At 40.3% G+C, this 23,093-nt stretch overlaps 1 protein-coding gene across 3 annotated transcripts in view; it reads right to left on the bottom strand.

Annotated features, from left to right (window-relative positions):
* The window catches only part of LOC139991305 (uncharacterized), a 113,360-nt gene extending 94,233 nt beyond the window's left edge, over positions 1-19,127 (bottom strand). For 2 of the 3 annotated variants that reach the window (XM_072011263.1, XM_072011264.1), the window contains exon 1: positions 18,871-19,127. The gene's annotated coding sequence lies outside the window, so the exon portion shown is untranslated. The remainder of the gene's footprint in view (positions 1-18,870) is intronic. The other variant, XM_072011265.1, reaches the window with a different exon arrangement.
* Between the last annotated feature and the right edge of the window lie 3,966 nt (positions 19,128-23,093).

Raw genomic sequence — 23,093 nt, 5'->3', positions numbered from 1 at the left:
TGGATTTATTCTTATATGTGTTTACATTTTGTTGTCAGATGCAAGAAAAGTATTATAGCATTTACTGATACAGCTTAATATCCCAAATCTATCATTATATATTGCATATCCTCTTTTCTTCGTTTATTTATTTTTTTCTTGTTATTTAAACAATCCCAAACCTTGTACGTTTCATTTTGGTCAGGTTTCTTTTAAAAATTGCATATCATTCTTAGTTAAATAATAAAAATCTCGTTCAATTCGATATATTCCACTCCGGCTTCCTTACCACCAATTCTTATTCTGATAGATATAATTGTATATAAAACGGTTTTATATACAATTATATTATTTTAATTTCTTATTTATTTTTGAACGTTCCTATGTGTTCGGAATCTTCTTCATTTAGTAAAACTCGCTCACTAATTAAATCACCTGAACAAACCAGCACACCAACAGAACAATTAACCACGAATCTCTGCTCTGCTACCATGTGAAAGTATGGAGAGGATTTGGAGAGATAATACAAAGAACTTTATTCTAATATTCACATAACTTAGCGCGCCACGTGGGCTACTCGCCGGAGGCCTAGAGCACGAGATTTCACACTGCACTTCTCTCTTTTGTCTCTACGGAGTCCTAGGCCATCATGCGACGCTGACATACATACCAAAGAGGGGATACATATTTGTGTGTGTTTTCGCTCTACGTTCCCTCACTGTCGCACGTACAATACAAATGTACTATGTATTCAACACAAGTAATTACTTCCTTTTAATTAGGTATTCCTTTTAATAAGGCATGAGGAAAAGCAAACTTGAAACTTGTAATTTTCTTTAAACATCTATAATTCGGAAACTAAGGTATATATAGTGCATATACTCATAAGACCTTCTTCTAATTATTTTAGTATGTAGATCCACCCCCTTAAGGATAAAGGAAGGACATGCATTTATGACTCACTCTGTATGAAGTTGTAAATTTTAATTACGTATGCTAGTAATAAATTTAATACTTTTCTTTCTAAATCTTTTAAGAAAAGGTTTCATAATATTTCATTGATCATTTTCTGTCCTCTAATGTGGACATCTTCCAAAATCTTTTCATTCGGCATATTCAAAAGCTTCTTAGAATTTGTAACAAAAAATTTCATTAAAACTTCTAAACCGCGAAGACAAAGAGAATTAGATATTGTCACGCCTCGCGCCCCACACGAGCCGTAACGTGAGACAAGGAAAGGAATACGTCATAACTCGTGAATAGCGCGAGCCATAACTCTGGGCAAATGGTATTAGGAACAGAAAGCTTAAGGGAAATAAAAAATATAACACGTGCAAATACTTTAATATCGCAATCAACAAATCAACAAATATATAAAATCAACAAATATACAAATAATTTAAGAAATACTTCATTATACTAAAGACGGGAAAATACGGCAAGATCTTGCGTGCGCTTTCCTCACCACAATACCCAGTACGATAAGCAGACAACGAAAATTAAGACACGACCTTCCCACGCAGCATTTGCAGAGATAAGCAATTCCCACGCACCAAAGGATCAAGTATCGGCAAGCAAAGGTAACCGGGTGTTAAGGAGAATACGACTTATCATCAGCAGAAATTAAAACTGCAAGATTAACTGCAACAGCAAGGACTTCCTGAAATAACTTCAACATTTCCAAGAAAGCCACATGAGCGGAGACAAGAAACCCTAACACTTTTGGAAGGACATCAGCAGGAACGTAAAATTACAAGTCACAACTCAGATTATTAAAAAAAAAACAAGAAGGTTGAGCCAAAACGCAACTATTAACTTTTTTTTTTATTGCACTTTATTATGCACTTAATAATCACAAGTGAGTATTGACACGTATAGAATACACTTTACTTTAACAACTTTATATAAATTAAGTAGGCAACTGATCTAAGGGTAGAAACCAGATAAAAAGATATTGACAGTTCGAAAGTTGGAAAATCAGTAGTTTTGACGATGTTGTCCAACAGGAGTTAGCCACCGTCCGCAACTACTTTTTTTTTTTTTTTTTTTTTTTTTTTTATCGTGGGGAAATCCTCATGGACACTCGGTGCTGCGTAGCAACGACCGTGTAGTGTCGGACTCCTACCGACTAAAACCCCACGGTGGTCATCCCGACGTTCGGAGGTGCACCCGGGGTCTCTTGCGAATCACTACCGAGTGCAGCCTCGTCGTCTATCTCCCTGCCGTTGTAGTTGTCTAGGGAGGCATCCCGGCTTGAGTTGGGAAGCTAGGGGGAACCACTCCTCCTAGCGCCACGTCCCCTAGTCTGGCGCACCCGGGGCAGCGACGGCGGCGCCGCGCCCCTGCGTCGTACGGAGCCCCTGCGACGTTGATGCGATGATCTACTGGGATCGGCTCTTCTCTTCCGGTCCCTCTCTGCCCGCTCCTTTCTCTGCATAACCTCCTCGCAGTAGGCGCGGACAGCGTTAAACTCCCGGGGCCCTCGGAGCATGGCCTCAACGACCGCTTCCGGAGCCAACCTCTCGCCGATGTCGAGCTGCAGGACGCGCCGCGGTTCCGCCCACGCTGGACAGAACTCCAGCGTGTGCTGTGCCGTGTCCTCCGCTTCCCCGCAGTGGTGACAGGTGGACGTCACCTCCCGCCCGATCTTCAGCAGGTACTCACCGAAGACCCCGTGTCCGGCGAGCATCTGTGTCGTCCTGAAGGTGAGCGGAACCCCGCCTTGATCTCTCCAAGCCTCCCAATTGGGAAGCACGGCGCGGACGGCTCGGTGTGGCCGCCTGGCGTCCTCCTCCATCAGCTGGGAGCGCCACCGCTCCCAGATCTCCAGCTTTGCCTCTTCCCGGACGTTCGAGGCCGAGAGGCCGCCCAGCGACAGCGCCACCGTCGAAGGCGGTGCCCTCAGGTGTTCATGCACCCGACAGAGCTCGAGGGCCCGCAGCTCGAACGGGGGGGACGCCGCCAGCACTGTCGCCGACTCGTAGGATATTGTTCGATATCCTCTGGCTATTCGGATAGCGATCGTCCTTTGCAGTCTCCTCACCAGGGTACGACTGCGACGGTTGGCCATCAGATCTTGGGCCCACACCGGTGCCCCATAGAGGACCCGGGACCGGATCACTCCCTCGTAGAGTCGGCGGACTCCCGACCCTGCTCCGCCTATATTCGGAAGAAGGCCGCACAAGGCGTTGGCTGCAGCCGTCACCCTCGGGACCAGGAGCTCGAAATGTGGTCCGAACGTCCACCGACTGTCGATGGTGAGGCCCAGGTACCTCATACGACACTTCACCGGCACCGCTTCGCCATTTATGGCCACGGACAAACCATCGGGACGGGATCCCCTGCGGCGGCGGTCGAAGAACCATAGGGCCTCCGACTTGGCCGGCGACACGTTCAATCCCAGTCGCTGAATAGCGTGCACCGCGCATGCCACAGCGTCTTCCGCGAGAATCACGGTCTCACTCCACCACCGTCCCCCGGCTAGCACCAAGGTATCGTCGGCGTAACAAACCAAGCCCGTGCCCGGGGGCATCGGGCATCTAAGGACGGAGTCGTAGGCCGTGATCCACAAGATTGGTCCCAACACCGAACCCTGCGGGACGCCGCGCTCCACGCGCCTTCTCTCTTCCCCGTTCCTCCCAGTGAAGGTGATCCACCTATCGTTTAGGTAGGCTCCGATGACCTCAACCAGGTACGCCGGCACCTCGAAATGTCGCAGAGCCTCCATTATCCTCGCCCAGGGGATAGAGTTGAAGGCATTGCTGACGTCCAGGGAGACCGCTACCGCCGTTCCGTAGCGGGAAACCATGTCCTCCGCCATGCTCCTCACCCGCTTCACAGCATCCACCGTGGAGCGACCCCGGCGAAAGCCGTACTGACTGTCGTGCCATCCGGGAACCCGCCCCGAGATATGGGCCTCCAGACGGGCGGCGATCACCCTCTCGAGGAGCTTCCCGATCTCGTCCAGCAGGCATATCGGCCTGTACGCTGACGGCGACTCCGGCGGACGACCCTCCTTTCGCAGCAGGACCAATCTCGCCATCCGCCATATCCGCGGGTAGATGCCCTCCCTCAGGCATCGGGTAAACAGATGCCGCACGCGAGGGGCCACCACCTCCATCGTCTCCGCCCAGACTCGGCCCGGAACTCCGTCCGGACCCGGTGCCACGTCCCGGGACGCCATCTTCTTAGTCGCCGCGAGAAGCTCCTCCTGAGTGACCTGCAGCTCCTCGCTCCGCTCCGTCGACGTCGTCGCCACCGCTGCTGTTGACGACGTCTCGCCCCCGCCGGAGAAGAGGGACGATCCCGACCGCCCCGCGTCGCTGTCCTGCCGCGGAAACAGCGTCCCGATGACCCTGGCCAGCAGTACCGGATCCATGTTGGCGGTCAGCGAGGGGGCCGCGGGTCGCAACTTCTTCGTTACCACCTTGTACGGCCGCCCCCACGGGTCTGACTCAACCGCCTCGATCAGCTCCTTCCAAGACCGAGCCTTCGCGATCTTGATCTCCCGCTGCAGAGTTCGTCTCGCCTCTCTGTAGACCCCGTAGCAGCGGGAGATCTCCTCCTCGTCGCGCGTCCTTCTACGGCGACGGGCCCTCAGGAATCTTCTGCGTGCCCGTACGCAGCTCGCCCGCAATTCCGCTATCTCCGGCGTCCACCAGTGAACGCTGCGGTTGCGTCCACCGCCCGGGACGGAGCGCGGCATCGAGGCGTCGCACGCCGCGCTCATGTATTCTTGGAGGATCTCCGCCTCTTCGTCGACGCTTCCCAGACTGGTCGTCCCTTGGGCGTCCCAGCTCCACGCCGAGACGATGGCTGCCGCCCGCAACATCTCCCTGTCCCGCTCCTTCAGGCGCCATCTGGGTGGCTGCGGGCCGGAGCGGCTCGCACCATCTCGGGCGACTTGGTTGTTATTTTCGTCCACGTCCTCCGAGACCCCCTCCATAAGTATGTAGAGGTGATCGGACAAGGTCTCGACTCCCTCGGCCACTCTCCAGTCACGGATCCTCGGGTACAGCTTCGAGGTGGCCCACGTGATGTCGACCACGGAGGACCCCCTCCACGCCACGCAGGTGCTCGCCGTACCCTTGTTTACCAGCAGGAGTCCGAGTCCCGCAGCCCAGTCTGTCAGCCATCTTCCTCTGGCGTTCGTCGCGGAGTTCCCCCACTGCGTCGAGTGAGCGTTGAAGTCCCCGAGGACCAGCACCTGACGGGGAAAGCACCTTTTGACGCATTCCCCGACATCGTCCAGAAAGTCCCCGAACGCGGCCAGGCCGCTATTGGGGGAGACGTAGACCGCCACCACCGCTATTCCTGCCCATTCGACCGCGACGTAGCCGCTGCCACGGTCAAGCAGGGCGCCAAAGGCGCCCAGGGTCGGCGTCCAAGTTATGGCCGTCAGTCCGTCCAAATCCCCGATCCAGTTGGGAGCGTCAGGGACGCGATACGGCTCGGCCACTGTCGCGAGGGCGACCTCTCCCTCCCGGATAGTCTGGAGGAGCAGGTCATGCGCCCTTCTCGATCTGCCCAAGTTGCATTGGAGGAGACGGTTAAAATCACTCAATCACCTCCATGGCCTCCTCCCGGCCATCTGCCGCTGAATGTTCGACGGTGCTCCCCTCTTGCGTTACCTCCGCGGTCGGTTCACGGATCGGTGGCTTCCTCTTAGTTCTCGGCGGAGCACATGCCGCCCCGCACATCCTGTGGTTGGCTGGCGCCCCCAGCGACTCGCATAACGGGCACTTGGGCGCGGAGGCGGGACACCCCCTGGCACGATGCCCGCTACCGCCACACCTGTAGCACAGATGCCCGCGATCCACGTTGGACGTGCAGGTTGCCCGCATGTGCCCCAGCTCCAGGCATTTAAAGCACTGCAAGGGTCTCTTCGGGATAGCCGTGACTTTCGCCGTGGACCAGCCCAGAGCTACTTTCCCGTCCCGGGCTAATTTCCGGGCTCCAGCCACTGGGCACCTTACCCATGCAGTCCCAAGGCCGTATCTGGTGGTGCGGATCTCTCCGACCCGCACTTCCGCACTGCCGCATCCCGCCGCTGAGGCCAGCGCCTGCCGCAGCTCCTCCTTAGCGATCGAGATGTCTATCCCGGCCACCCTCAACTCCGCCGTCCTGTTCGGGGCCGCTACTCTCACCGCGGCCGGATCCAGCACCTCGGTCAGACGCGTCGCCAATCGCGACGCCTTTCCTCTGTCTCTGTCGCCTGGGAGCCGGATAATTATACCCCCGGTCATCGACTTCCTCATTCCGAGGGATTCGACGCCGATCTCCGCAAGCGGGACCTTCTGTCGCGCCGTCGCGAGAACATCGGCGTACGAAGTCTTAACCCCCTCGTTGATAGTCAACGTCACCGCGGACGTACGCGGTGCGCGGGGGAGCCCGGCCGTTTTTGTCGCCTGCGCCGTTCCTTTTTTAGCCACCAGTGCGACGCCCGTCTTCCGTACGCCCGTTACTCGCGACGAAGGAGCAGCGGGCATTCTCTCTTTTTTCTCCTCCTTCCTTGCGGCCCTTTTCTTCCGCTGCCGTCTTTCCACCACCCTCCATTCGCCACCCTCCTGCTCCCTCGGGAGCATTGTGGCTTGGGTGACGCGTGGGACAGCGGGTTGGTCCGCCTTGCGCCGAGGTTCGGGGCTGCGCGGTCTTCGGCCCCCGAACCGTTCCTCGATGGCCCTCATGATGGAGGGACCGAGTTCGCCCATCTTTTTCTCTAGGGCGTCCAGACGCGCGCCTTCTTGTTTCCCCTCCCGCGGAGGGTGGCCGGGCTCAATAGCCCGACCGTTGCACCGCGGGCACTCGTGGGTGCGAGCGGCCAGCCTCGTTATCTCTTTACGCAAGGCCGCGTTTTCCTCCTCCAACGCGGTCAGCCTTGCTTCCGCGAGCCTGGCGGCCGTGGAGCTACCGCTGTGGACCACCTCAGCCCTCTGCAGGTTAAGCTCCCTCCATGCGGCGGCGACGTAGGTCGCCGCGTTTTTTAGGTCCTTGACACTCCCTTCAGGTTCGGCGCTGTCGTCGCCACCCGCAAGATCTTAGACACCTGCCTGGTGAACTCGGCGCTCATGTCGGCCGCCGAGCTCATCCGTATGTCCAGCGCCAAATCCACAGAAATCTCCGGGGTCAGCGTCATCATGCGCCTTCTCTTCCCCCCGGAGACGATCGATCCCAGGGATGACCGAGACGCGGAAGAGGCGACCGAATCCCCGTCATCGGACCTCGTCCGCGCTCTTAGCTCCCTTACCGGCGCGAGGCCCGTTACCGCGGCCGGTGCGAGGAAGACGCCGTCCGCCCCGCCCGTGGTTCTCCGCGATGCTCTTGTTATTCTTCTCGGAGGTTCCTTATGAATCTCCGTACTATTGCCTCCCGCCTCACCAGACGTGAAAACACATCCGGGGGCCTGGCGGTCCACCCCCGAACAGCCGTGGTCGTGAGATGACGACGCAGGTGAGCCCACTTGACTACCCACCGCTGCGCCGGTACTGGGGTATCCCTCCCCTGCACCGTAAACCATTTTCGCTTTTTGGTCGCAATCCATGATGTTTGTCATTGTTGTCGCCGCGGTCATCAACAAAGTCCGTCCTGGTGCCACTCACTCTTTCGCACCCTGTCCCGGTCAAAGCCGGTGCAGGGTGTCGGGGGGCCCCACAAGAAGGTGAGGTGAGTGGTCTTGACAGGCATGGGCCCACCAACTTCTCCGAAACTCTCCGCATCGGATCGGCAAAATTGACGGGCGCCAGAGGCACCGACCAGCTGCCACCCGACTGTAAGAGAGCATCAGATCTATCGGGGTTTCCCGGGACGTGGTCCTACGGCCCGAAAACCCATGCCCGCCTCATGCTCCCCCAACCGTCCGCAACTACTGCGAGCAAATAATGCTAGCGAAGGAGCGAGCGGAGAAGAACAGAGAGAAGAGAGGCGACCCCGTCAGAGTGGTTCGCCGAAGAGAACCGATACGACGCCACGAGACCGCGACACCACCACTACCGCCGTCATAGAAGAGCGTGGTGAAGGAGGGGTGCCCCCTCCCCCCTCAGACTCGCACGACGGCCCAGGGAATGCGGCACTAGGGGGGGGAGTGGTCCCCCCCTTGCTGCCAACCTCAACCAGGATGCTTCCCACAACAACAAAGGGAGACGACGACGAAGGATTGTTGCGGTAGAAAATCTAGAGAAAGGAACCGGGACACTCCTGACAAACGTCATGAAGACCACCGTGGGGTTTTAGTCGGTAAGAGTCCGACACTACCCGCCGCCCCCCAGAGGGCGCCAGGCGTCCATGAGGATTTCCCCACGAAAAAAGAAAAAAAAAATTTTGACGATGTTGTGGCGGAGAAAAGCTAGTGATGGGTGGGTCTAAGAACACGAAAAGAGCTGATTTGTTAAGAACAAGTTTTCATTAGGAGAGTGTGGGAAATAGACTTTGCTGTCGATTGGCTGCTTTTCTAGGGTGGTGGGTGAGGAACGGTGCTAACCGCCCTTGAGAGAAGGCTGCACACGGAAGATACCGAACGTGAGAAAACTAACTTTCCCGTATCTTCCCGTAGTAGGCAAAAGTGTAAAGAACACTCGAAATAAAAGATACTTGTTTTTGGAAGGAATTTTGGGATTTTCTAAAGGACCTTAACTATGAAAATGCCAAGATTTATGGTGGATCTTTAACAATATTGAGCGTACGCGGCAAGGATATGTAGACATCCGGTTGCCATCTTGCCCTCGGCGTGCGGCCTGGTCTCTGATGTGGATTGAGATGTGGTTGACGTTGCAAACGCGACGAACGAAGACGCAGCGCCCACAAAAATAATTACGTGCCAAACTTCTCGTTACCATGGAATAAACCGTTACGTGGCAATTATACCATAATGGTTTTAGTACAAATAAGCGTAGCCACTTAGAACAAGCTTTAGTTGAGTAAAAAATTGGTTTAGAAAAAGTTAATGGTGGAAAGAGTTAATATCAAGTTCAATTGAGATTCTCTAGAAGAGTTTAGAGTTTTAAAAGTCAGAGTTAACATCAAGAACCCAGTCTTCAAACAATCATAATTAGACAGTTTAGTGCGATATTTCCAAAGTGCGATAGTTAGTATATATAAGCAAGATGAGAATTTTAGACATTGTAACACTCTCTTCTCTAAAAATGTCGAACTTGTAATACATTTATCGTTCGAATAAATTGGGCGTTGACTATTACTGTCAACAATCAAGAATTATTATTGTATATTTAATCAGGCTTTCTTTAAATATAATAAACATTTAAAACGACCGTTCGCTGTTCTAACTTGTGACCTCGTCGCGACTGAAGGAATCACGCAGATTACAGTGCCTTCAATAATAGAAGGCGCCTACGGGTTTGTTGTATTTCTCCTCCTACTATTAGCGCAAATATCTGCTCGTCTTTGAGCAAGACTTGCAAAACCACATAGGTTGTCCGCAGAAATCACTGTCGTAAATAATTAACTATTTGAAATATTCATTCTTGTTTCTTATGCTTTAAATTCAAGGTATTAAGGGAAAGTGGTTATTTGCTGTTGTAATCAGTGATCCGTCGCGACTGAAAAAATCGCGCGGATTACGGTACCTTCAATAATTGAAGACGCCTGCAGGTTTATCGCATTTCTCCTCCCACTGCTAGCAGAAACATCTGCTCGTCTTTGGGCAAGACTTGCAAAGCCACACTAGTTGTGGCTGCCACAGGGAGTATTATTGTTACAAACAGTCTTGGTTCATGCTAAATGCCAAAAGCAAGAAGCAATCACAGAGGTGAAGACCATAATAGTAAGAGGCGTACAGAACATTGTTTTAAACGTTTGTTAGTTGTCGAAATTAAAAGAGAAGCAGAGAGGAGTCGAAAGAATTAGGATTAACGATAGACCAAATAGAAATCAGTTCTTCGTCGTTAATTTAGAGAATATAGCGTTGACGATAGCGAAAATCATCCCCGTTTTACAACCTACATAGAGAATTAATATCAGAACTTTGTTAATGAACATATAACTAAATGAATCGAATAAATTACCAATTAAGAAGATATTAAAAATCGTTATTTATTCCAAGAAAACTTTAATCCCTCCCGTGCTAGTACTGCTGCACATAGCGGATAAGCCGAAACGTGGAGTTTATTTACCAGTCGCATTGATACGCTAGTTAACGCTACTACTACCATCATATTAACGAATTAGAATATCAAGAATGCAATAGTTTGGAAATTCAAAATAGTGCTGTGCTTTAGAAAGGCGCGACAGGTCTTTGAATCTATCCTATTCATTGTAAGTTCGAAGAATTTCGTTTAGTTTCATTGTAAAGTCATCGTTGTATTCAATTGTCTGAACGTTGCGTGTATTCGTCGCTGTAAATGTTTCCCCGTGTAGTGTAATTTTGTCTTATCCATCATCGGAAAAGGTCGTGATTCGGTTTTGTTCCATCCGCGCAGCCTTCACAACTGTAATTTGTAATGAATTTGTCTTTAATTAATTGTTCTATCACAATTATACTATTCATAGATATATTTATAAACTTTTCTGTATATGTATAAATGTTATTTTGTTCATAGCTATAGATTATGAAGTGGACACTTTTGAGACTGCAGCCACAACGCCCATCAATTCCAAACTTGTCGCAACGTTCGCCGCCCATATGTACAATGTAATGTCTTTTTCTTTATATTTTCCTTGTCTTTCATTGGAACATTGAATATCTCCTCTTAGAAGTGTTAGTGACGTGAGATAGATGCATTTCTTCCTGTTAAGATATGGAACTATTGCTATTTAAATGAAAATGTCCAAAAGATGACAGATATAAAATTAATAAAAAGTTCTCGATAATACAAATGTGTCAATACACGCATTGGTATGCGATGGAGATATCATAAATACAATATAGATCGTACTATGATCAAGAAATCGTTATTTGAATACAATAAAATTTCAATAGAAGACTTATCATAATGTTATCAATCATAAGGCCTACTACATAAGTTCAAAGCTTAGGTAGGGTCTATCTATTCTTATTGTAGGGAGGTGTGCATGCAACAATTGATACAATGCTTAGTACTGACGGTCTAATTGGCGGACAGGGAAGTATTCTAGAAATTAATGAAATGAAATTTGGCCGCCGAAAATGCAAAAGAGGTCACGTAATCGTATACCAATAGATTTTTGGTGCTTTATACATGAAGAGCAAACAACTTCATCTAGAGACGCGCCCTAGTAACAGACAAGATCATGATACGTTGATACTGATTGTCAAAAAACATATTTTACTACAACGACTTTTCTCATTGCTGAAGAATGTACGACTGCTTAAAGAGCGAATAATAATTAATTAGAGAGAAATTAATCCGTCAATCACTCTGCTAACTTTATAAATTACAAAACTCAGACAATTGAATCTCGATGGAGATCGAGTGCTTATGTCTTCACAGAGGAAGAGTCAGATAAGGCGATTTAAATTATAATCTCTGTGAATATTTGTGGCGAAGGAAAGCAGTAAGAAAGGCCTCGACTTATTTGCAGAATAATTCAGTCAATCAAAGTAGTTTATCTTAAAGTCAGGTATTAAAATTACGCGTTATAATAATCATTGTCACTATTCATTGGCAAAAGGAGTCGTAAGTTCAAGTTACAATAGGTTATGTTGAATAATTTCGAATATTTTTCGAATTTTTAATATTGCTACCGGTTTATTATATAGATCAGATTATGTGAGTTTGGGTGATCTTGGTTGGCTCTGTTCTTCGTGCGATAAATTTGACAAATTAAAATTAAAATATCTGCCAAACTAATTGATTTTCAATATAGATGGGTTAATATAGTTTTTTTTTATAGAATGTGTAGCTGCATCGAATAATGTTATAAGAGATATACGGTGCTATTTAAAACACTTAAGATCACCTTGGTATCTCAGTACCAAAATATGATATAGAAAAAAATAAAATTACACCCAATCGATGAATTTGAACCAGATGTCACATAACTCATTTAAAACATTTTTCGATCAAACCAATGGGCAAAGAATTATTTTAGATAGTATCTCTTATTGATTCACCTTTATATTCTATTATATTTCCAATCCTTTATTGTATATCGTACGTTTTTTTTATAAATATTTTGAAATTTTATTGACATTGCAATAAGACACGATAATTATGTTGATAAAATGTAAACCCGATCTGAAAATATATGTAGGAGTTACAAGATATTCGAGATAGTCTGAATACTGAGACTTACTAATATTGTGGATGATTGCCTGTTTAAATACTTTAATAATTTCTGCAAAATATATACATACATACTTGTATTAAATATCTTGTGTATCTTCGATATACATTTTCAGAATCGTTTAAAATTTTACCAGTAGAAATTTTAAAAATAAAATTTTAAAATGTTTCGTATAACACACGTAATATATTCATAAAGAGTATACGAATACCTCCGTGATCATTGTTCTATCAAATTTTACATATTCTATTATATCCCCAATTATTTAATGTGGTCTATTAGATTACATATATTACATGTTTGCCGATAAACAGAGCAATAAAGAAAACGGTTAGTTTATCATTAAACGAAAATCTTCTAATATTGCTCCAACGGACCTCTAAAAATTGTATGAAGAAGTCTCCAATCGTTTTGGAATAGCCAATGGAAAAATTTTGCAGCATTATATATATGTTACAGAAGCAGAACATTCTGCCCCATTGCTTGAAATTTCCTAAACAGCGCATAGGAGACAGCAATGCCATTTATTCACAACGTCTCTTATCTAAGCAATGAGGAGACACAGCAGCGGTTGTGCTGGGTAAAGGTGAAATTTCCTCGGCCGTACCGCCGTACGCGGCTGCGTCCGAGGCAACTATCCCGATTCATACGGGTGATACGCATTGCCCGCGTCTCATTCGTGTAACCCTAGTTCCTACATAGCTGCACGGTGCATAGCCGATAAACCGATTACTCGGAAAACAATCGATCGCACAATGATGCGACAGCGTGCATAGCTTTCGACGCGAAATAGAAAAGGATCGGTGAAGGAGTTGTGAAGGTAGAAAAAGATAACAAGTCTGCCGTATGATAATTATTATGAGAAAGATTCATAAACCTGATCATCAGCGACAGTGCCATGCTAAAATAAACATTAACATGATCCAGCTATTTGAGACGGTGTGACAGCATAACCTCATATTGGGGTCCGTTTTCATTTCTGTATCAGTAAGATAACACTATCGCAACAATAAGACTTTTCTATATCAAATTTTCTGTTCATAAAAATTTCATTAACATATTAGTGAGATTTCCCTGTTTAAAGTAAAACCAAACACAACATTGTTATCGTGTTATTGGCGATGATTAGATACAAGCAAACTTTTCAGAACATTCTACGTCAAAAGTGTTAAAGTACAATATTAACAAAATCAACAATGACCGACCTCTAACAAATAAATTTTTTTTAAACATCACATGTGTGCTACAGACCAGGCTGCCAAAGAAATTTCTTAATGAGCAATTAATAGAACTGAAAATACACGACGCTTGGTTACATCACAGAGTTATCGCTGTTTCTAACATTTCTTAAGAATGTTCAAAATAGTGCCTGATCAACAAAATAATGCTTTCCGGAATTCTAACCGACGTGACATGCAGTGGAGCCCGATGCATCTAAACGTGGTATTCAATTCCGTGGTATTGAATTACGTTAAAAACTAACACCTCGGATTTCTGACTCGCATTATTAAGGGATTGATAGTCAGGCATGAAAATCTAAATTATGTCATGGTATATATTTATTTATTCGTATCTGTTTCAAAAGAGCAATGTTCTACACGTGGAACTTCTCGTGCGAACAATGCTACTTACCAGGTGAACATAGCCCAATCGTACTTTCTATTCCAGCGGAATTTCTTGCGTAAAAATCTGTAAATTTGTAAACTCAATATCTCAAAAATTAATTGAAATTGGACGTACAAATGAAAAGATAATGAATTCCTCTTAGGAAACATTATTAAACGATCTGAAGAAAAATATATAGTTCGATGTAGGAAAACGAACCTTCTTAGTTCAGAAAGTAATTATGTAAAAGATTCGCCTGCTTCATATAAAATATTATATATATATTATTATATTATATAATACATTTGGAAATCAGTATGTAAATGGCTGTACAGAGTTACCGCAGATACTTCGTATAAATATATAATAAGTAATAAGTAAAAGGTTGAACTTTACTTTAGAGAACCAAACACAATCGACTATTTTATGTGCGATTTTGTAGTTTTTGATGCGTTGAATGTAAGAATGTAAATTTTAAGTTGCTGAATTCGTTAGTTTAAAAGTTATAACTAGAACAAAGGATAGAATCCAATTGGCGGTCAGTTAATAAGATAAGGGGGGGGGGGGAATTGTTCCTGTGCGAATTCTTTTGGCATTGTTTTTATTATCATAATAACATTGATTTGGCATCGTGGATGGAAGTGATTCGAAGACAGCACGTTATTCATGTGGGACCACAAACTGTTCGAATTTTTACAATTTTTAAAATTATAGATGTTTAATGACTTTATTTATATAGAACCGACAATAATAGTAAAAATTTTCTTGCTATGTTGATAATACAAATTTCAGTTTATCTGTATTTTGTAAAATTGCTTGAAGCTTATGGATGCTAATGAAAATGGAGCAATAATAACGTCAATCGGTAGGATTTAGATATTTATTAAGAAATTATGTACACATAATTATATTGAAATTGAAAAAATTATAAAAGACAATTACAACGAAAGGAAAAAAATTATAAAAAGTAGTAAAAACAAAACAAAAGATTACAGAAATATACACATACTTACACTACTTCATCAATGAATATTCAACACAGTTGTAAAACATTCAGGGCATAGATTTTCCATCTTCTTTATATCTTACCGATAGCGGTAGATGTAGAGAAGTATAGCGAAGGAAAAGAAAGATTTCAATTTAAAACATCTTACGAATTGTTAATTTTTTAAATATGCTACCTTAACACTTTTTAACGTAGGATATTCGAAAGAATTAAAAAAAATAAAGTTGATCATCCTATATCCTCTACGCATTGTCCTACAAAAGATCTAATTACGTCAAATTATATACCCTTCGAAATCATCCAACTTTTATTTCAAACATTTTTCATTAATATCATTACTTACGCAATGATCGAAGTAATGGATCCTGTATAGACATTTTAAAAATGAGATCAAACTCGATATTGTTATAAAGTTTTAGTTTATAGTAAATTTTATATAAAAGTATGTGGATACTGTCGCACTGTCCGATTATAAAATCTCGCCAATGTGTCGATGAATATTGTATTAAGAAAAAATTTCAGATAAAAAAGTTTCATTGTTGCGTTAGCATCTCACTAGAACGAAGGCGAAACTGTTGGCTCCGAATCTGGTGATGCGACAAAGATCAAGTTTCAAACAGTCCGAGCGATAAATACGACGTTGTTCCATCGCACAAGTACCACATAGGACGCGCCATTTAAAATGCTGTATTTTTTCATGTCATGTCATGTTTGTAGGTCGGTAGATTTGTCGTTTGTGCAACGTGAGACTAGAAAGAGATCTAAATCGCATCTGACGATCAATTGCTTCTGAAGCAGTCTAGTCTGCATTTTAATCTAGCATATGACTGCAACGGCCGAATTTTATTAAAATATCGTTATTTTTAGAATATATTTATATTTAATAAAAATTAATAGAAAGTATCCATTTTCCAATAATAATTAATATTATTAAATATTTTTCTATTAGAAGGTGAATTTGTAGAACTATTCTGCTTTTCCGATTTCGATAATTTCTGAATATATAAAGCTTCACATTTTGAATAACTGTTTGTCATAGATATAACCGTCGGCCAGCTTTAGTTTTCTACATTATATTTACGAAAAAACTGAAAATATTATTAGTCTATTTCTGCCTCTAATTGTGCGGCTGTCGCAGGGTATACATCAGTGTCGGTTGCTGGTCGTTTATCTTTTGTTTACAAGTCTGACGAAACTGCAAGAACGCAACACATGTCTGTTGTAACATTTATTCAAAATTATTCAAAAATATATATCACTAATGTATTGGGTTTGCGTTAGTGTTAGAACATTCAAGCCGGCCACCTTGGCAATGCCTTATGAAAAATATATTTTTGGTTAATAAAAATGAATAAAAATTAGAAAAGACATCCATTTTTTATATAACAATCTATTGGTTTATTATTTAATATTCGTATTTTACAAGCATATATTTATTTAACAGGATATTCTAGTTAATATTAGAAGTGCATGCATAAGATTTTGCATACATATTTTTGAAATTATATTCTTCTAGAAAATGTAAAAAAGAAATGACTTTTTCAAACGTTCATTATAGAGTTCCCCTTAATAAAATGTAATAATAATTTTGTTTTTATGATAGAGTTCGATTTTAAAAATATTGCAAAATCTCGCCTTTGATGTTTTATAACGAGTAATTATAACAATTAGTTTCGCTTAAAATTTTAGATTTTGTCTTCATAGCCCTATATCTAATAACAAAATTATTTGAAAGGAAAAACATATATGGATTTCGAAGCGAAGGAAAACTGCGATTTTCATTATTTTTATCTGTTTGTAGCTCATTGCAACGTTAATCGATTTCGATGAAATTTTCATCATTTAAATTTGAAGAATCGAATTTTTAAACTGCTGCAAGGTTTTCTTACTCAGAAATAAGTAAGCGGCATGAAACGGAATAGCCAAGGATGGACCATGCTAAAGCATGATATGATTTCAAATTTCGAATGCTTTTGTTATACAATTATTCCTTTTCTACAAAGATGGTCTTTCGTAACAAAGCTTTTCATTTTCCATATCTTCATTGATGTATTCCTCTGTGAAATATTTCATGTTAATGTTTCTTTCTTTATAATTGCCTAGCAGCAAGATTATACAAAAATAACAAAACTTCCTTCGAGTGTAGAATTGTCCATTTGTCTTGTAGAATGTTCCATTCTCGAAAATTAGAATATCCGAGAGTACTGGAATATTCCCTAAGGAAAGAAGAATGTTTCCAGGAACAGTTTTGTACTGTTCAAATGTACCCCAATCACCGATAAGAAGTACGAAACTAAATATTTTGGATATTAAATAAATTAGTTCTAAATTAATGTCTTATAATATAGTAGTAATTTAGTATTAATTCTTGTCTTATAAAAGACAACCTGATATATTTTAATTAAACATTACAATCGCCAGAATTTTTAAGACCAACAAATTTTTTTCCACAAACTATAAAACTCAACCTATGTTCTTAGTTGAATTATAACTTATTGTAATATACGACTATAAACAAGTCATTCAAAAAGGAAGTGTACTTTTATATATGTTTAATAAATAAACTATACAGGAATATAGGAATTTATAATATTTATCATACACACAATGCTAATTTTTATCTTACAAAATGTTTTCAATAGTACTAATTTTAGGAAAAAGGTAAAGAAAATAATATTTCGAAGTTTAATAATATTGAATGAGTTTCGCTTAAGTATTAGTAGACACACGTTCATTGTTGAAATTTCATTATTATACCTTTATTACTATTTCTGTCCTCTAAAATATTTTCCTTTCAAGATTGATAAAAATCAAGTTCAATGGAGGAAAAATGTTTTAAGAAAGCATTATGGAACTATAGAAATAATAGCATTTTATGGGAACCATATCACAAATGTTCCGATTCATTAATACGAATATGTAAATGCATCTCTCTGCCTATTCAAGATACTCTTTATATTAAAATCTCTATAACACGAATTGAACTAATAATATTAATGAAAAATATAAATCGTTTACTATTACGTATCTTTAAGAATATTTCATGATTGAAATTTAAATTTCAAACCAAATTGCTATGTGTCAAAGCAAACACAATGTAATTTAACAATTCTACTTTAATCAAAATTTACAAATCCAGTACATAACTTTTACTAAAATATTTAAATAAAGTAAAAATAGAACTACATATGAATATCAATATACGAATGGGGTTCTCGTTTTAAGTTCTTTCTCATTGCGTATTAAGCTAAAATCTCTTCTTTCAAAGGCTTCTTTGTTTTTCGTTGTTCGCATAATCATTAGACATGTATCATGATATAAATTACATACAAAAGGAGACGTATAAAATGTATTTGACAATTGACAAATTACTATTAAATAATTGAACTATATTTCGTTTATATATAATATCGTCTTATTATTTGTACGAAATATAAAATTTTGAGATAAAGGTACATTTCAGTCACGGTACTTCTTTATATATTTACACTATTGCCTTTACACATTAAAATATGTAAATTAAAACAGTTGACCGTTTACCATTGTCCGTTAACAAATATTTCAAAATACGCGACAAATAACATTAAAAATGTGCGATATGAACAAAATTACATTTGATACATGAAATCCACACAAAAGTAAAATTAGTAGAACAGTGAAGAATTAAGATGCCCACAAAAAAGACAATCCTTACTAAATTCGACTTTTTAGATAATAAGAGATTCTACAATAGTATTCGGAAGTGAAGCTCGCATGATGAAATCGATATTATAAAAAAATAATTCATCTCTTGTTTTATTATCGAATGATCATTAACTTGTTCTATCTATAAAAACAGATATTGCTGAAAAATCTACAACTTCATTATTTAATTAATTATAGTTCTTCTGAAATATAAATAGTTACACTCATAGCAATTGCATAATATATAGGATGATTGAAAAATATTGATATATCTAACGGAGAAATTAAAAATATTAGAGTATTCGCTTGCTTTTCTAGAAAAAAAAAAACGAACATGGACTATGGGTATTATGAGCTCATCAATTTGAATTGCTTCTTACTTTCGTCAGATTCTGCCGGTTGTTGAGTGCCACAGTTTCTTCTTTTCTTGAGTCAATCGATGTCACTTGTCGTTAAACATAACACGAAAGAAAGAATCAGAGAAACGAACCGAAGCCGCGGATGTTCTCCACGTGACTGATAAATGTACGTTGTCGACAAGGAAGTAAAACAGAACACCAACCAACGCGCAAGTCCTAGCTTCCCCAATGATATAGATATCTATACTACCGTATATTCACCAAAACAGTTTCTTCGTTCTTTCTTTGCACCTGTCACACACTCAAGAAAACCATCCGCTTAGTAACCAGATAGACCGAACACCCTGCATGCCGCATCTGTTGAAACAATAGACTAACGAGACCCCCTCCAAAGAGACTAGGTCCTTGGTAGAGGGACCTTCCCAAACCAGCGTAAAAACAGTCTGTCGTAGCATTTCGAAGCTATCTGTTGTAACCGTCACTCTGTTGGATTTCTGCAATAAATCTCATTTTTGCGTATCAAGTTCTATTTCCTTCACCCTATTCGTGAAAGAATCATTTCGTTCGTGCCGCGGCGCGAGGACATCACCGGCGATCTGCTAATTTCGCGATCTTTTGTGTCTCCGACGTGACACACCTTTTAGTCGGTTCTAACTTTCAAATTGCGTTACAAAAATAAGAGGGGAAAGTACTCCCACAATAGGTTTAAGCATTTTTTATTTATAAAATGATACATTTGAAAATAATAAATAAAAAGGAGAAATAATTTTTTAAAATAAAATAACAAGCAAATTTATTTGAAAATAAAGTTGTTTGCAAAGAAATTTCAAAATCTTACTTCAGAAATAAATTATTTACAAATAATTGATTTCAAGATAAAGAGCAATAAATAATTATCTTTAGCGTTTAAGCACTGCCATTCAACACATTTGCGTGTAATCTCTTGAGACCCCCTTAAAAAATAGCTAAATGCATTTACATAATTCTATGTAAAAAAGTTGCAGTAACATTGATTTTTTGTTGAATAAGAAGTTTTTTGGTAATCTTTACTATTGAAATTTAATTAGTGATGGCATACACTACTACTAGACATATGACATAACAGCTTAATAAACTTAAATGATGAAATTCAATGAATTCAAGATTTCTGAATTTAAGGTCATTTGAAGGTCATCGCATCGTAGATTATTAATCTTATCTTGACATCAGCTACAGTACTATTAACCTTAACTTTTTATCTAAAGAAACATTTTTTGGCAATTTCGAATATTGCAATTTTGTAGCTAATTCGAAACTGACTAAAAACCAGCAACAGAATATATTAGACACAAATAGAACAAATGTGAACATTTAATGTAAGATCATTAATAACGTTCAGCTTTGAAGATCAAAATGAAAAACCACACAGTTTGCTTCTTAAGAATTAAACAATTTTGTGCTGACAAGATTTGCTAGTTCTAAATTTTTTAATAGTTTTATTTACTTATCAATGATTATATTTTATTTTCTTACAATGATTATATTTTATTTAATTTCACTTCTGTTTTCCATACTAAAAATTAACACAACTTGCATAATTTCCAATCCTGTTACTTTGTTCAATGATCATATCTGTATATTAATTATTATAATTACAGTTATAATATTAATAAATATAATAATAAAATATATTTATTATTATATAATATAATAATAGGAAATTATAAGTATTAATACGTGGATATAATCATTATTAACAATAACTATAATTAATGATAACACCTTAATAATTATTATACAATAATATTAGTTTTTTCAAAAATTCGGTTGTGAAATGTAATTTGTCAGAATAAAAAATTTTTAATTGAATACAAATTGAATTTTCGACGTAATAATTTACGAATATATATAAAATAAAAATATAACTTTTATTATCACGATCAGCATGAAGTGTACAAATAATTTTCGCACAAGATTTTTGTTGAAAATCAACGTTAATGATGAGTGAACTTTGATTTAGTTATACTAAATTCAAATATTTATAACATTATTTTATTGTTAAAACATTAGAGGTTTTACGGCTGAGAAAATTACAACAGGAAAATAATTCTATCGTAATAACGAACAATCACAGTTACTGACTCTGAACTAAAGAATTTACTTCTTCTTGTCATCTCAAACAATTTAATATTGTATAAATTTTAATTTAACTTCATTTCATTTAATTAGTTTAATTACATTGTCATTATTCTGCATATTATAGTTTATCAAAATGTTTTTTTATTCTATTATTATATATTGTACTATATATTGTATTATAATAATTTTCTTTAAATACATTTGAAATACACATGAAACAGTTCAATGAAACGTTTTAATTAAAAACATTTTCTACTGCAAAGCCGAATCTCTTCTTTCTTCGCCCGCTGGGACTTAAATGTAAGTTTAAGACTTTTTAATCGCAAAACAAAATATAACTTATAAAGGTGAAATGAAGATATAAATTGCGGAATCTAATTCAAGTGCATAATGAATGACCATCTGTCACAGTGATAGTTGTCTGCATGTACATACTCGAGCAATATAATATGAACGTTCGTTTCGAGACCTTCCCGCGACCACCAACGTGAAATTCGAAAAATCGATGGACGAAGCCAGAGACAAATAGCGTGCTCCACTCGTGCTAGTTTCAACGTCGATTCTCCAAATGAAATTTCCCGTTGGACACGTGAAAACATGTCTACCCAATCAGAGACTATGCCAATATGTTCGGCTCTATCTATTTATAATTAACACTCGCATAGGATGGTATATATAGTACCTTGTCTTATATTTCCAAAAATGACAAAACGATCACACCAACATATTTGCCCCTTCTCGTTCTCTCTCGAGATACCTCCAACCGGGTTTGTCATATAATTTTCACACAAATACGATTTTCTTAAAATTCACTGACGATGGCTAGTGATCATTGCGTAAATTATGGTAAGTAAAGTATATAATCATATAGGTAAAAATATAATAAATACAATAAAAATAATATCTATAGAAATAATATTATTATAGCAGATAATTCACAATTTTGTGTAATTGTAATTTAATAGTAAGATTAATAGCATTATACTATTTATAATATATGGCACATATTTAATAGCAATGTTATCGTAAATTATAATTGGACTCATATTTGTGAAATTTATAATATTTAAAAATGATGGTGTATAGCAAAAACGGCACAATTCCACAGCTTAACCGCATACACATACAATGTGGAAAATATGATACGCTAAGGCAAAAGCAGTCCCTGAAAAATAATATTAAGCTTACAAACTACGGCCATCATGCCCATTCCCTTTCTTCCACTCAAGTAGCACCTGATTTCGTAAATAAGGTTTTAACAATGAATATAGGGAGGGTAAAACCCGAAAATCCTAGGCTATAATATTAGCACATCTATTATAGGTAATTATATGCAAAAGGGAGCCTGAATTCCAGTACTGGTAGTTTCAATCAAAATTATAAAAACGATATCATAATTACTTGATGGAGCATTGACGAATGGTAAAAATATAATTTTAAATGTAAAGAAATCTCACTGATGCGTCACTTGCCTGCGGATCCTACAGCACATCGAGCGTCCGAGGGCAACCTCCTTGGCCGTTTTCATAATTGTGAGTTTTTAAAATGTCAATAACTCCCATACGTTGGTAAGCTCAATCGTTAGATCATCGTGAGCCGTCCAAGCGCGAAGAACTCTGCTCCAAAATTAAAAATCTCTACTCTACTCTACTCTAGAATACTCTAGAGAAATCAAACATTAAATCCGCTTTACTGCGCCGTACTGTATACATAGTTCATCATTTTGTTTATATGTACTCATTGTAATTGCGACTGATAAAATAAACGTTTGTGTTGTAAGATTGTGGAATCGCGCCTACCTATAGTACGCTTACAGGACTGGCAAACATTTCCTTTTCGCCCTGTTCGAATCACTCATGATTTATAATAATCCTCCATAAATCCATTCCATTTTGCAGTTTTTTGTAGGTTAAAATGTTTACCGCAAAACCACAAAATATCAGTCGATGTAATTTCAATTTCTTTAGGGATGGGATTGTCTGCATTTAAATTTTTAATAAACGCCTAATAAAACCTTAATAAAATCACATGTTTCGATCGTTTGTAATGAAGGAATTTTACTTAACCTTACAATGTCTTTTTAGAGACAATACTGCTAATACCACCCATTGACCTATTTCTTTCAT

Source organism: Bombus fervidus, chromosome 10 (genome assembly GCF_041682495.2).
Source record: "Bombus fervidus isolate BK054 chromosome 10, iyBomFerv1, whole genome shotgun sequence".
NCBI classification, from domain to species: Eukaryota; Metazoa; Arthropoda; class Insecta; order Hymenoptera; family Apidae; genus Bombus; species Bombus fervidus.
The sequence above is the reverse complement of the archived record's forward strand: the minus strand, read 5'-3'. Positions and strand labels throughout refer to the sequence as shown.